Raw genomic sequence first — 16,088 nt, 5'->3', positions numbered from 1 at the left:
GCTGTTCCAGTAGCCGAAGGGTTGGATAAGAAGTGCTCCACATTTCTCATCCTGGAAATAGGTTGCGGTGGCATGGAGCCATCCTGTTGAGGTCATCTCTGAGTTTGTTGCTCTGGAAAACATTATACCTACATTTTCCTTTCTCCTGGAGATTGCAGCAAAAATTGCCATGCTAACTTTATGGCATAGTGAGGCCCCAGTGAAAACCACTGAAGTAAGATGTTTGAAGAATATATACAATGTGCTATCTGTGAAGTCCACTGACACTTGCCTGCTAGCCATTAGCACAAACATACCCAAGGCTGTTCTCAGAGTTTGTGTTTCCTCCACTGACTAGGTGCATATTTCCTCTCCCCATGCACCAATGACTCTCTGGGCACACAGAGAGCTGTCAGTTGTTGCAGAGATGGACCTGACTGGTCAGAGACAACCTGAATCCACTCCCTCTGCACTCTCAGAGGTTCCTGTAGTGCCTGGGTCCACCACACACCTGTAAGGGGCACCTTAGCCTTGCTGGAGGAAGACATGGAGAACAGGAGTGTTCTGAGCATTGCAGTTTTTTCAAGCAGAATTCTGAACTACATGTGGAGAAATATAGAGAGTTCCTACCCCAGCACAGATCCTGGGGACTTGGTCTCCTCCATGTTCAGAGGCATTTAGAGAATATGCCACTCTGACTTAGACATGACCCATGCCTCTGATACTTGGCAAATAAAAAAAAAAAAAAAGTCCTCCAAAAATTTAAACATTTGGTAGAATTCATCAATAAAACTGGTCAGCAGATTTTGTTTATTCCATTGTAAATTATTTCTTGGTTTTCTTTGTTTTTACCTTGAAATAAGTTTATATTAATTGAAGAGTTACAAAGAGCAATAAGAATTCCTACATGTTCTCATTCAGCCGTCCCTCAATTTCACATTAGTTCTGCTGAAATTTCTACATAGCTCTGCTGAAATCCTCAAAATTAGAAATTAATTTTGGTATACTACTAACTTTAATATAAACTCATTACAGACACTAATTCTCCAAGGACACCTCATCTACTTTAATGGAGAAAGATATTTAGAAATTGATATTTGCATATGTTGCTTTTCCTCCTTCCTCCTTGAATTGCTGCTTCTTCTGAACTCTCCCCTTGGGTTTGAAATGTATTATATAGACTAATTCGTGCATCTATGCAAATTTTGCCTGAAGTGTATTTCTTTTTGTTTAATTGTATGCCTGTGCATCAATGTGTGTGTTTTTAAATATGAACTCTTACAGGTATCTGTAACTCTAACCCAGTATGTGGGGGTTCTTTTTGGAAATTATTAAATTAGAAATAAAATTTATTAGATATCTTCTTAAAAAATTTTTCTCTATTTTCTTGATTGCGCTTTGGTAATTGTTACCTTTCAAGGAATCTTTTATTAACTACTGTCAAGATCAAATAAGGGTGATTGGCATATATGTTATTTTAAACACTTTCCATCAATAATATTTTATTTCTTTGTTGTTAGAATAATTAAAACATTCTTTTAGTTATTTTGAAACATACCATACATTATTTTTGACTATAATCATCCTACTATGCAAAAGAACAGCTGGTTGTTTTCTTGTCTAAATGTAATTTTGTACCCATTGACCAATCCCTTCTCATTTCTCCATTCTCCTCTATTTTCCTAGTCTCTTGTAGTCGTTATTCTATTCTAATTCTACGTGAACAAATTGTTGGCTTCCTTGCATGAGAGAGTTCATGTGGCACATGTCTTTTTTGCTTATTCCTGGCTTATTTCACTTAATATTATCCATTTCTCTGCAAATTATCATAAATGACAGACAAGGTTTCATCCTTCTTACTGTCTGAATACTATCCCATTAAGTATATATACTACAGTGTCTTTATCCATTCATCTCTTGATGGATACCTTAACTGATTCTTTTAAATTTGGGGTTTGCTATTGTGACTTGAAAGTTACTTATTTAGCCTTTTTGACCCTCATTTTCAATGAAATAAAAATGTTGGGTTATCTCTTAAATGTCAACTCAATTCACTGGTGATAGTGTAGTGAAGAGGGTGGGGACAGACCTAAGGTGCACGTGGGCCCAGTAGGAATGAGGAGGCTCTGACTGATTCAGGTTCCGATTCATTTCTAATTCACTAGATCTGTCTATCCCATCCAGGTGATTTCACAAGTGTCTCATCTGTCTTAACTGACCTCCACTTGAAAAAGGTGGGATGCGTTTCATTGAATTAGCTGCAAGATTATCCTCGTTAGAACCAGAAATGGAATTTATCTTGACCAGAATAGGTTTTGAGAAACTCGGTTCTCTGAGACACCTTAGCTTAGCCCAATTTTTTCCTTAAATTGAAATTCAGTAATTGCACCTATCTGTGAGTACAGCATAATGATTCAATGCATATATACAACGTGAAAGCACCAAGTTAGGGTAATTAGCAAATCCTTCTCCTTAAAGATTTATCATTTTGTTGTCTTGGGAAGCTTTCAACTTATCTCCTCTAGTTCTTTTTAAAATATATAATAAATTGGTGTGAACCAGAGTCTGTGGGGATTAAATTTCTTTCTTTTATCTAACTGCATTCTGAGACCCATTTCCATCTTCCTTCAGTTGCCCTCCTCTCAGCCTTCCAAACCCCCAGGGACCCACTGGGTGACACTCCTTCTGTACAGTTAATTTTTTAACTTCTATCTATTAGTGAGAATATACAGTATTTGCCTTCCTGTACCAGATTATTTAATTTATTGTCCTCCAGTTTCATTCATATTTCTGCATGTGACAGGATTTTATTTTCTTTCGTGTGGTTGAGTGATATTCCACAGTGTATGTGTTATGGGCCAGGCTACACGGGCAATGACCAAACAGACTCCATTTTACCCTGAGGCTCCATGTCACATAGGAAATGCTTCTCCCATGGTAACACCCTGCCTCTGTACCCACCAACAGTTGTTTAGCACAGCATGTTTGGCAACACAAAATGGCAATTCTTTTATAATGTAAAATTGTTCTCATATTGGTTCCTACTTTTCTTGGACAATGTACGCTGTCAGAGAACGATTGTCTAGATGTTAGTAACCATTCTTTAATTTGTACCCAAACTTTTGACCCATTTCCCCTTCTCCTTATGGTTTTAGATCTCATGACGTTAGTTTGTAGTTTTGAATCATAGCAACAGTCACTTATGATTGATGTGCCAACATGCTTTACTTATGGTATAAAAACCCCTGCAACCTTGTGCTTGGGGCTGTCTTCTCAATAGCCACTTTGGGTGTTATGTGAGACAGTCAGCCCGCCAGCTAATATAGACTCTCAAATTTGGACTTCTTAGTGGTGATCAGTCTGTTCTTAAGTTGTTCTCCACAACATAAGTACAGCACATTTTTATCATCCATTCGTTCTTTGATGGACACATCTTAACTGTTGTAAATAGTGTCACATAAACATAAAAGTGAAGATCTCTGACAGTTTGATTTCATTTCTTATGGATATATAACAGTAATGTGATAGCTGAACTTGATAGTTCTGTTCCTAGTTTTCTATGGAAACGCCATCATTTTTTTGAGTTCTTTATATATTCTCGCTATTAACACCTTGTCAGATGCATCCTTTGCAAATACCATCCCTCCCCCTTTCTGTAGGTTGCCACTTTAATATGTGAATTGGTCCCTTTGCTTTGCAGAATCATTCACTTGATATAATCTCATTTGTCTGTGTTTGCTTTTGCTTCCTGTGCTTTTGGAGTCTTGTCTAAAAATTACTAAAAATTACCCTTGTTCATTCTAAAGTCCTGATGAACTCCATCCTCCTGTTTTCTTAAGTAATTTCATATCTCCAATCTTATGAGAAGTTTTTAATCCATTTGGTTATTTGTAGCTAGTGAGAGACAGGGGTCTAAATTCAGGTGTCTGCATGTGGATATCTAATTTTCCATCCACCATTAATTTAGAAACTCTTCTTTCTCCAATGCATGTTCTTGGCACCTTTGTTGATGATCAGTTGGCTGCAGATGGGGGCTGACTTCTAGGGTTTCCATTCAGTTCTACTGACCTGCGTGTCTGTTTTTATGCAAATAGCAGGGTGTTTTTATGACTATTGCCTTGCAGTATGTTTTAAAGTCTGGAAGTGTAGTGACTCCTGCTTTGTTCTTTTTGCTCAAGATCACTTTGGCTGTTCTCTTTTTGTTTGTTGTTCTGTGTGTGTTTGTGTGTGTGTGTGTGTGTGTGTGTGTTTGTGTGTGACTTCATTTGAATTTTAGAATTACCTTGTTTCTAGTTATATGAGCTATGTCATTGGTATTTTGATAGTAAGTACATGTAGAATACTTTGAATTGTAAGGAGAGTTTAACAGATTTTTTCCCATTCATGAGCACAACATATCTTTCTAGTTGTTTGTGTCTTCTTCAATTTCTTTCACAATTATCTTTTGGTTTTCCTTGTAGAACTCTTTCATGTGCTTTGTTAAATGTATACATAGGTATTTTCGTTGTGTTCATTGTAAATAAGATTATGTTCTTGAGTTTTTTCCTTTTAGATTATTTACTATTACATATAGAGACACTGCTGACTTTTGTATGTTGATTTTGTAGCCAGCCACTTTGGTAAATGTATTTATTTATTTATTTATTTATTTATTTATTTATCTTTAATTTCTTTTAATTTGTTCTAATTTGTTGTACAGGTCAGTAGAATGGATTTATATATTTTGACAGATCATACATAAATGGAGTGTAATCTCTCATTTTCCTAATTATACATGTTGTAGGAGCACATTGGTCATACAGTCATATGTGTGCATGAGGTAATGATAATTTAAATTAGTTTTTGTTTGATTCCTTGGCTTTTCTATATATAAAGTCAAGTCATCAGCAAACAGCGACTATTTGAATTCCTCCTTTCCAATCTGAATGCCCTTTACTTCTGTCTCCGCCCGGCTAGGACATTTTAGTACTACTTTCAGTGAAAAAAAAAAAGTGGGCACACGTCTTTCTCCAGATCTTAGAAAGGAGGTTCTGTGCTTTGACCGTTCAGTATGGTGTTAGCTGTCAGTTTGCAATACTTGCCTTCATGATGGTGAGATATGCTCTTCTATTCCTGTCCATGTAGGGAAGGTGGATTCTGCCAAAGCCTTGTCTGTGTTGTGGAGAAGACTTAAGCCTTTGCCCTTCATTCTGCTGCTGTGGAGCATCACCTGCCCTGATTTGCATATCTTGGACCATCCCATTTCATCACAGGTGCCTTTAGACAGAGCGTTAATTTTATTGTACATGTTTTGTTAGACAAACTTTTCATTTTTATTCATTTCAAAGTAGTTTATAATGTCCATTGTGAAGTCCTCTTCTATTGGTAGAGTATTTCACGGTATTCTGTTTTATTTCCACAAATTTGTACATTTTCCAGTTATAGTTTTGATATTGATTTCTTAGTTTTGACTTTACATTTTCAATTATATTACATATCTTTCTTGATGGATTATTCACATGAATATAAATGAAACATATCTTCTGCAGTATTGGTGAAGAGTCATATGAATCATTGAAAATAAAATAAATTAAGGCTGAACCAGTGGTGTATGTTTGTGATCCCAGCCACTTAGGAGGCTGAGACACGAGGATTCCCAAGTTTGAGGCCAGCCTCAGTGAGGACCTAAGCAACTTAGTGAGATCCTGACTCAAAATAAATAAATAAATAAATAAATAAATAAATAAATAAATAAATAAATGAATAAAATAAAGGACTGGGAATATAGTTCAGTGCTAGGGTACATTGGATTCAATTCCCAGTACCCCAAAGTAAATAAATTAGTAAAATAATTTAGATTAAAGAAGTAGTTAGTATTTTTGTGTTATTCCTATGGTTCCTAATTTTTATGAGTTAACCAGCAGGAATGCTGAATATACGATTATTTATGGGGTTCTTCTACATTTTTCCAGTTGATATTTATAAACTTTATTTTGAACCTCTGTTGTGGTTTCATATGCATGTTGTATTGTAAGTGCTTATAATGCATTGATCCCTTCTGCATTTACGGCAGACAGAGTAATATTTTGTGAGACAAACCTCCTGAGATGCCCTCATCCTAATTTCTGGAGTCTGTGAAAATGTTTCATGACATGATAAAGGCACTTCGTAGGTTTAAATTCAATGTCTTAGAGTTGGAAGACTGTCATGGATTATTGAATGGGTCCAATGTAATCCCAGGGTCCTCAGAGGGATAGAGGAAGACAGGAGGCAGAGATGAGAGTTATGATTTTTTGGATTTGAAGATAGAGGCTCATGAGCCAATGGAGGTGCACAGGTTCTTAGAAGCTAAAATAGATGGAAAAGAATCTTCGCCTAGAGGCACCAGAAGAGAAAGCAGCCTGGCTGATCCTTTGATATCAACTCAGTGAGGCTTTTGACGGGGAGATTCCAGAACTGTAACACAACAAATCTGTATTGTTGAGACCTCTGTGTTTGGGAGAACGTGTTCAAAAGTTGAAATGTAAAAAATGGTATGACAAATAACTAAGGCCAAGGAGGTGCACAGGACCAGTGATACATATTTGATGTTTAAAAATTGTGCTTTATTTCCTTCAGTTATATCAGTTTCTGAAGTTATTCTTATTATCTTCGTTCCTTTATTTAAAATTAGCTATTCTTACTTTGTAACAATTTGTTGATCTTTTACTTCAGTATGTAAAAGCTCTTATTATTTACTTCATAATTTTGAAATAATGTATTTAATATTAAAGATTTCCATGGGTGACAATTTCACCAACTCATCCCTTTTAGAAAATTGTGCTCTTTTTTTCATTTTTCATAACTTCGATTCTTCATTGTCTTCCAAATAATTTATGACATTTACTATTTCAAGTATAAATGTGTATATACATGTTTGTTAGCTTTGTCATAACTGATACTATTTAACTGTGGTTAGTGTTAGTGACATGCATAGAATTTATTTTTGAAAGGTGTAAAGTTTTATTAAAAGTATACTGTATACTTTAATCCAACTACTTAAATCTGTTTTTAAATCCTGTTTTTTTTTTTTTTTTTTTACCATTTTTAAATCTGTAGATTCCTGGGAGATATATGCTAAATTCATGTAGTACTTTATTTTTTAATATCTTGTATTCACTCAAATTTGATCATCATTACCATGAGTCTGTGTTGTTAAGTACATTAAAACTCACATCTATTAGATCTTGGTGGCCTGTAAATTACCATTACGAGATGTTACTCTTTTTTCTTGTTTATATCAACTAAGTTATATTTTTGACATTTATATTAATGCAGTATTTTCCAGCCTATTATAAACATGTTAGTTATTTAAGAATTCCAAGGTGTTTTATTAAAACAGGTAATTTCCAGAGATTTTTGATGTATTTGCCTTAATGTAAGATATCTTGGATCAGGAACATGGTGAACCTCCTTAATCCATTTAGTTCATATGTGATCCTGGGAAGGACAATAAACCTAATTTTCCTCATGTGAAGTTACGAGAATTGAAAAATGAACATTTACAAAAGTGTGATACTATTTCTGAAGGCTGAAAATACTCAGATTTTTGATATATTTTTAAAAAAATTAGTTGATCAGTATTCCATCATTCAATTTTAAAGTACTTTTATTTTTATTTAAATTTCTATCAGTCTTATAGTTAAAAACAACTTTGTAACATGAAAATTTTAAAAGTTCTCTTTATATATTATTCTTGTCCTCTCGTTTGGAAGGAAGGAAGCTACCATACCCTTACTTTTCCTTTATATGAAGGTTTTAGGCTATAATTGCATAGTTTGAAATTTTACACGTTAGGGAGAAACAGGTATTGTTAGGGTAGTTTAAATAATTTATATATACTATAAATACATTGTGAAGTGTTGACGATGAGTCACCACATACATTTTTATACGCTGAGAACTTCATTTCTTGCCTTCCAGCATTGTTGCAGATTTTTTTCTTAAATACAACTGTTGTTTCTGCAGTGCCTTGGGATCTTGGACTTGATAGTGACTTGTTCCCTGCTATGCAGCACTGAGTTCTCACAATCAGTAGTTTACGAGTACTTGAGCTCTTCTGGCTTAGGCTGCACAGTACTTGTGGCTCTGGTTTCTTTATTCTATCTAAAATTTTCAAAGTATGTCTTTTACTCAACATGTTCAGTTATAGCAACATAAGGTAAACACTTAAGGGTTTCGTCTGTATTTTCCAAAAAATAGTTATGTTTCTATAAACATGCTGTTGAAAAAGATATATATATATAGGACTGGGATTATAGCTCAGTAGTAGAGCATTTGCCTAGCACGTGTGAGGCACTGGGTTCGATCCTCAGCACCACATAAACAAACAAACAAACAAATAAATAAAGGAATTGTGGTCATCTACAACTAAAAATAAAAAAAAAAAAAGAAAACATCATCTACATAGCGTTTTTAATAGAATCCCAGGGGCTGGGGAGTATAGCGGAGAGGGGAGATGGAGAGAAGTTGGTCAACAGGTTCAAAGCTACAGTTAGATGGGAAGAATATGTTTTGGTGGTGTATTAGATGTTCAGCTGGCTGTGTCGGCACTAGTGCATCTCACAGTACAAATAGCTGAAAGAGGAGTTTACTAACATCCTCACAAAGAACAGATAAATGTTTACAGTGATGTATATTCTAAGCGCCAATGATTTGATCATTATGCAATGTGCTCACATATGAAAACATCACTTTGTACCCCAGAAAAATGTACCATTGTTATTTGTCACTAAAACAGTTTAAAAACTCCAAAAGGGAAAAGATAAGCAATTAGATCACAGTAGCCATATTGATCTGAAATGTTTTGCTATTCCTGGAAATAATTTGAAGTTCTTCCTGGTCTATCTTCTTTCACTGAGAATCTATCACATTCTTTTGATGTGTTTAATGGTTACATAGTATTCAATAACTTTTTAAACTTATTTGTCCAGGATTTTGCATTAGTTTCCATTTTTACAGTGCTTAAAATATAACTTTAATTAATGCACATATTGAATTCATTTTTCTTTAAGATAGTTTTCGAAATGTAATTAGAAGCCTAAAGGGGGATCTGTTATACACCATGTTATTTTCCAAACATGTCTTGACAATTCATATCGCCCAGGAGAATAATTTAAAAAAAATTTTTTGGTAGAGTCTTCCAGGTAGTGGATATATCAAGTGTCTATGTGATGTCCAATGTCCCAGACAACACTAGTTAATGGAGCTAGTTAATTATGCTTTTTAAAGCTCATATATCATTTTTCAATTAGTTTTACTTCATCAATCACCTTTGAAAGCTGTGTATCAAAATTATCCATTATGTTGTGGGTTTATAACCTTATCTTCGTACTTTAAGAATTTTGCTTTATGTATTTCATTATTGTTATCTTTGGCTCATTAAGATTTATGAGTGATCTATCCTTCTCAGGATGTGAGAATTTGGTTAATAAAAACTATCCTGGTATTTTCCATAAATGCTGGTGCTCTTTCATTCCACTTTATGTTTGGTTTGCCAATGTCACAAACTCATTTGTATTTATACGATAATTATTTAACTGCCCTATGTCTTTTCTACCTTGCTTTTCTTTTATGTTGCAGTGTATCTATCGTAAAATAAATATCTGAGTTTTAACCCCACAATAATAAGAGTTTATCATTTGATGAGCAAGTGCACTCTAAGTTTTATGCTGGGCTTTATTTCTTTCATCCGATAACTGATGAATCTCCTCTTTTGCCTCAGCTCCATTGTGTCGGTGAGGAAGAAGCCAATGATACCTCAAATTATATCACCAGTAAGTGTGTGGTGTTTATCATAATAAAACTTGCTCAACTTCTTCTAGGTAATGAATGAAATTCAGTATATTACTTGTATTATATTAATTATCTTGTTTTCTGAAGATCAGGCCTCCTTTATCAGTCACCACTTAAAATCTCTTCTTCATAGTGTTTTGCCCAGTCCATTTATATTTCCCATCCAGACCGTTTTCTGTTTCTTGTCTCATGTTTCCTTGTAAGTTTGCTGAAATTGTATCACCAAACTTTTTAAAAATATTACTTCCAACTACAGTCTCTTAGCCAGGCATGGTGGTGCCTTCCTATAATTGCAGGAATGCAGGAAGCTGAGGCAGGAGGATTGCAAGTTCCAGGCCAGTCCCAGCAATTTACCAAGGCCCGAAGCAAGTTAGTGGGATGCTGTGGTATATATTACTCAGCCATGAAGAATATTACTCAGCCATAAAGAATAATAAAATTATGGCATTTGCAGGCAAATGGATAAAATTGGAGAATATCATGCTAAGTGAGATAAGCCAATCTCAAAAAACCAAAGGATGAATGATCTCACTGATAAGCGGATGATGACACATGATGGTGGGTGGGAGGGAGGCAAGAATGGGAGGAAGGAGGGACTGTATAGAGGGAAAAGAGGGATGGGAGGGGTGGGGGGGAAGGAAAAATAACAGAATGAATCAAACATCATCACCCTATGTAAATGTATGATTACACAAATGGTATGCTGTTACTCCATGTACAAACAGAAACAACATGTATCCCATTTGTTTACAATTTTAAAAAATAAATAAAATAAATACATAAGTAAATAAAAAGGACTGGGGATGTGGCTCAGCGGTAAAGTGACCCTGGGTTCAATCCCCAGTACCAAAAAAACAAAATATCACACAATGAAACAAACCCCTCTGACCAATGACTTTCTTTTAGTGATGTTTCAATATTGCCTAAAAGGTTCCAGATTTACTGAATGAAGCCAACTCAAGAGGAAGCATGTCTCATAGTCCACTTCCCTTAAGAAAAAGGGTTTAATGTGAGAACATCTGTCTTGTTGGCATTCCATTACTCACCTATATAGTCCTCTCCCTGTCTCAAAAATTCTCACCTAAAGAATCACCTTTGTTTCCATTTGTGTCTGTTGTTTGATGATTTGCACAATAAATGAATCACCATAACCATCACTATCCACGCTGTGTGTTAGATTCTCAGATCTTATCTTTTAAGTGAAATCTGTGTCCTTTGTTCAATGTTTCCCATTTTGCTCACATCCAGTCCTGGCAACCACTGATTACTTCCTCTTCCAACAAGTCCACCACAATTAGATTTCACACATAGGTGAGATCATGCCATATGTATTTTTCAGTCTGACTTATTTCACTTAAATTGTCTTCCAGGTTCATCCATATTATTATAAACCACTGGATTTTCTTCTTTTTATAACTGTCACCCACATCCCCAGAAAAATATATTTCAGAACTCCAATGGATGCCTGAAATGTGAATTTTTTTCCTGTGCATGCATATCTATAACAAAGTTCGTTATTGTTAGACACAGCAGAGATTAACAACATTCATTTATAATAAAATGGAGCTATAACAATATATCATGATAAAATGTATGTGAATGTGGTTTCTCTCCCTCTCTCAAAGTATCTTATTTTATTGCAGTCACCTTTTCTGTGGTGATGTAAGAGGATTCAGTGCCTTAGTGAGATGAATGTGGTGAATGATGTGGATGGACATGTAGGCTACAGTTGAGTTCCTGAGGATTGAGATGTGATAATGCTGGTTGACTGCAGGTAAATAAAATCACTGAAAGGTAGACTATGAATAAAATGGGAGAGGGGTACTGTAAAATGTCTTATTTTTTCTTCATAGCACTTTTTAAAAAAGTTTTATTTTTACAGATTGCCTTTTGATTCATTGTACACAAACAGGGTACAACTTTTCATTTCTATGGTTATACACAATGTAGATTCACACCATTCATGTAATCATACATATACATAGGGTAATACTGTCTGTCTCATTTTACTATTTTTCCTTCCCTCACCCCTCCTGCCCCATTTTCCTCTACACCATCCAAAGTTACTTCATTCTTCTCTCTGTGTCCCCCCTGCCAATACTCCTTGTTATATATTGTCATCCGCTTATTGGAGAAAACACTCAGCTTTTGGTTTTCAGGGCTTGGCCTATTTCACTTAGCATGATATTTTCCAACTCCATGTACCAGCAAATGCAATAATCTTAATCTTTATGACTGAATAATATTCCATTGTGTATATATACCACAGTTTCTTTATCCATTTATCAATTGAAGGGCATCTCGGTTGGTTCCATAATCTAGCTATTGTGAATTCAGTAGCTATGAACATTGATGTGGCTGTGTTACTATAATATGCTGATTTTAAATCCTTTGGGTATAAACCATGGAGTGGAATAGCTGGGTCAAATGGTGGGTCCATTCCAAGTTTTCTGAGGAATCTACAATACTGCTTTCTAGAGTGGCTGTACTAATTTGCAACTCCATCAGCAATGTGAAAGTGTGCCTTTTTCCCCACATCCTCGCCAACAATTATTATTGCTTGTGTTCTTGATAATAGCCATTGTAATTGGAGTTAGACGAAATCTTGGGTTTTAAATGGGACATATTCAAACTAAAAGATTTCTCTCAGCAAAGGAAACAATCAATAATGTGAAAAGAGAAACTACAGAATAGGAGAAAATCTTTTCCACACACACTTCAGACAGAGCACTAATCTCCAAAATTTATAAAGATCTTACAAAGAACCCAATCAATAAATGGGCTAGGGAACTGGGCAGACACTTCACAGAAGAAGATACGCAGGTAATCAAAAAATGTATGAAAAAATGCTCATCATCTCTAGTAATTAGAGAAATGCAAATTGAAATCAACCTAAGATTTCTTCATTGCACTTTTAAATTGAAATTATTTTTTATTAAAATATATTGTCTGTATCATTTCCTTAAACTATATCCTGTCATGGTAGGGATTTGCCATCTAGGTATTCCCCAAACTTAAAGTAAATTAAAACTAACATCAACTATGTGTGTGTGTGTGTGTGTGTGTGTGTGTGTGTGTGTGTGTGTGTTTGTGTGTGTGTGTGTGTGTCTATGTATGTATCCCATTAGTATCAATGTGTGCTACCAATTAATAGGCATATAAGGTGAAAAATCAATCTTGCAAAGAGAACTCATCCATTTTTTTTTTTGATACATTAATTTAAATCTGACCAAAAATTCAGGTCTACTTCATAGTATACAAAGGAACATCTACCCTGGGGTATCTATGAAAAAACAAACACTTCTCTAAAATAAATACAGGAGACTTTGACTTTGTGAGAGCACAAAATATTCTGAGACTCAAAATATAACTTACCTGCTGAAATTATCTAAGTATAGAGATGTATAAAGAACTTACTTCTAATGTTTGAGTCACTAATTCATCAATCTACAGACATCCTGATTATAAGATTCTGGTTTCATAATAGTTCCTATTATGGTCCATAACTGAGAAGTCCCCCCAAAAGCTCCTGTGCTAATGCAGGAATATTCAGAGGTGCAGTAAGAGCCATAACCTTGTCAGTCCATCATAGTGTGAATGGACTAACTTGGTGGCAACTGTAGTCACCTGGGCATGGCTGGAAGTGGTGGGCCACAGCTGGTGTGCCCTGGAAAGGTTGATCTGCCCTCTGGCCCCTTCCCCTGTCTTTCTGCTTCTGCTTCTCTGCCACACCTTTGCACCATACTGTTCTGCCTCACCGTGGGCCTAGAGCAATGGAGCCTGCAGGGCATGGACTGAGCCTGTGAAATTGAGACCCTAAAGTCAACTTTTCCTTGTCTAAGTTGGTCTCGTACAAGCACAGTTCCCCTTACTGCTTAAGCAGTTAAAGTTCTTGTTAATTAAGTTTTTTTAGTTGGCTCTTCTTTTACTAGCAGCCAAAAATATCATAGCAAATAGAAACGCATTTTGTGCTCCCATTCATAGCCAAACCTTGCAAAATCTTCTCGCTCCTGTGTTACCTCCAATTCTGACTTTCAGTCCACTTCTCAACCCACTGCAGTCTGGTTTGCATCTCCCTTCTCCAAATGTCCTCATATTTTATGGCCATCAACCACCTCCATAGTGCCAACTCCAATAAATACTATTGTATTTTCATTGCACCATAAATTCCAGTTGTTTTGTTACAGGTAGCTGCCTTCTCCTTTGTGCTTTGTGTCCTGTGAGTTCAGTGAGCATTTAGGCTCAATATCCAGTTCTGGGTGCTCCATCTCTCTGAGTTTGGGTATATGTTATGGCTAGATTTTATGTCTGTTTTTTGTTAAATTGAAATGTGACTTTTTATCCTTTCTCATGATTTTAAATTACACTTTACATGTTTCACTGCAAATATATGTTTGAAATTCCTTCTGAAATATCTGCCTCCTTGGCAGGTCACTTTTGATGCTTAATGTAATAAAAAACTTAAATAGTCTTAAACAACTTTATACTTAAAACTCCATAAACCAAATTTCATCTTGTACCTGCATTTCCAGTAACTGGTACTTCTATCTACTGAGTTATTAGAAAACAAGAAGGGAAGCTGAAAATCAGCCTGTTCGCATCCTTTGTGTAAACTGTTTACTTTGAATTCAAAAGCAAGTCCTGTCAATATCACATTATTGCCACACACATCATTTCTAGTTCCCTACATGTCCACTGTCAAAACTTTGGTCTAACCCACCTTAATCTCTCACCTGAGGAGTCAATGTCATGGAGACTGTGAATAAAGCTGATTAAATCAAAAGATGAAATATAATTCAAAGGCAACTATGAATCTTAGCAAGATATGTAGTGTAATTGAATACAGAAGTTATCTGGATGAATTATATTCTGGTGCTCATGAATCGGTGAAATGGTATGTTTAACAACAGGAAATGAACATAAAAGAAGAAATTGGAAAACATCGCAAGCCTCAGAGTTAGAATCAATTGCAGGAAGTACTAAGGTAAGAGACATTTTTTCGGAAATTGCGGAAAGCCGCTGCTGCTTGCCAACGGGCTGCTTCAAGCGACTCCCGCCGATCTTACGAAAGACCGCAGCTTCTTTGCCTGGCGGCTACAAGCGGCTCCGCTTACGGAAAGCTGCTCCTCACTCTTACAGCCTGACCAGCGGGACAGAAGACACGTACTCTTTAGAAGTTCATAAAGCAGCTTCCCCTTTATTCCAATAACACCATCAATATATAAGCAGTCTCATGCATAAGCAATTGTAATCAGATATGTCCATCCAATCCTGTTAAAGGTCAAGCTTCACTCGCTCAAGCATACATGTAAAGTATATCTGTCCATGCGCTAGGCGGCTGAACTGGTTATCATACAGCCAATTGTAAACTGCGTCCTGCCTCTCTCCATGCATATTCAGAATGCCGTTTGCTCTCTGCCAGTCGCCATCTTCGGATGCACGTGGCGTAATCCTGGGCCCCAGTTCCGCCTGCCACAGGAAATGCACATGATGAGTCTACTGGTGATAAGCAGTAACAAGGTGTGCATAGCAGAATGAAGGACAGGTTGAGCAATGGAGAAAATCAGAAAAAGTAAGAGGATAACAAACCTGTGACAAAGAACCGCTGGGAAAAAGAAAGAGTATGTTCCACCCAAGATAACTTCAATGAATCCAATATTTAAGTATTTGATCAGTTAAATGATTTGTCTTAGACAAAAGATAACAATGACTACCACACCTGCTTTCTTCAGTAGTACTCTGCAACAGTGCTCAAGTCCTGGCTAAGCAGATCAACATCTGCTGCATTTCCCTTCCCAGATACTAATTTAATCTGCTATACTTTTTCCTACGTCAACAGTTGGAGTGTGATATTACATAATCATGTAATTAAAGACATTAAACGTTACTTGTCTTGCTGAATATCTCAAATGATAGCATTTACTAATATATAACTACTTTTAAATTAAATAATTAGCATATTAATTTTCAGTGGTTATAATATCTCTAAACTATTATGAAATATCACTAAGATTCAAGTTCAAAACTCAACAAAGAGGTCAAATTCTTTTGCGTGTGTGTGTGTGTGTGTGTGTGTGTGTATGGTTCAGTCCATGTGCATAATAATCAGAATTAGCGTTGTATCAAGGTTTCATTATATGAAAACTAAGAACACTTGAACTAAATTTTGACTAGGTTTATAGATTTTAAATGTTTGAATCATATTTGAAAATATTTCCCTATGGCTCTGCTTGGAGTTAGATGATAGTTATTTAAGTTGTTCCTTAATGTTTTAAGGATATAAGTGTCTTTTTTGCT

Source organism: Sciurus vulgaris, assembly GCF_902686455.1.
Source record: "Sciurus vulgaris genome assembly, chromosome: 6".
Lineage (NCBI taxonomy): Eukaryota > Metazoa > Chordata > Mammalia > Rodentia > Sciuridae > Sciurus > Sciurus vulgaris.
This window is presented reverse-complemented; position numbering follows the sequence as displayed.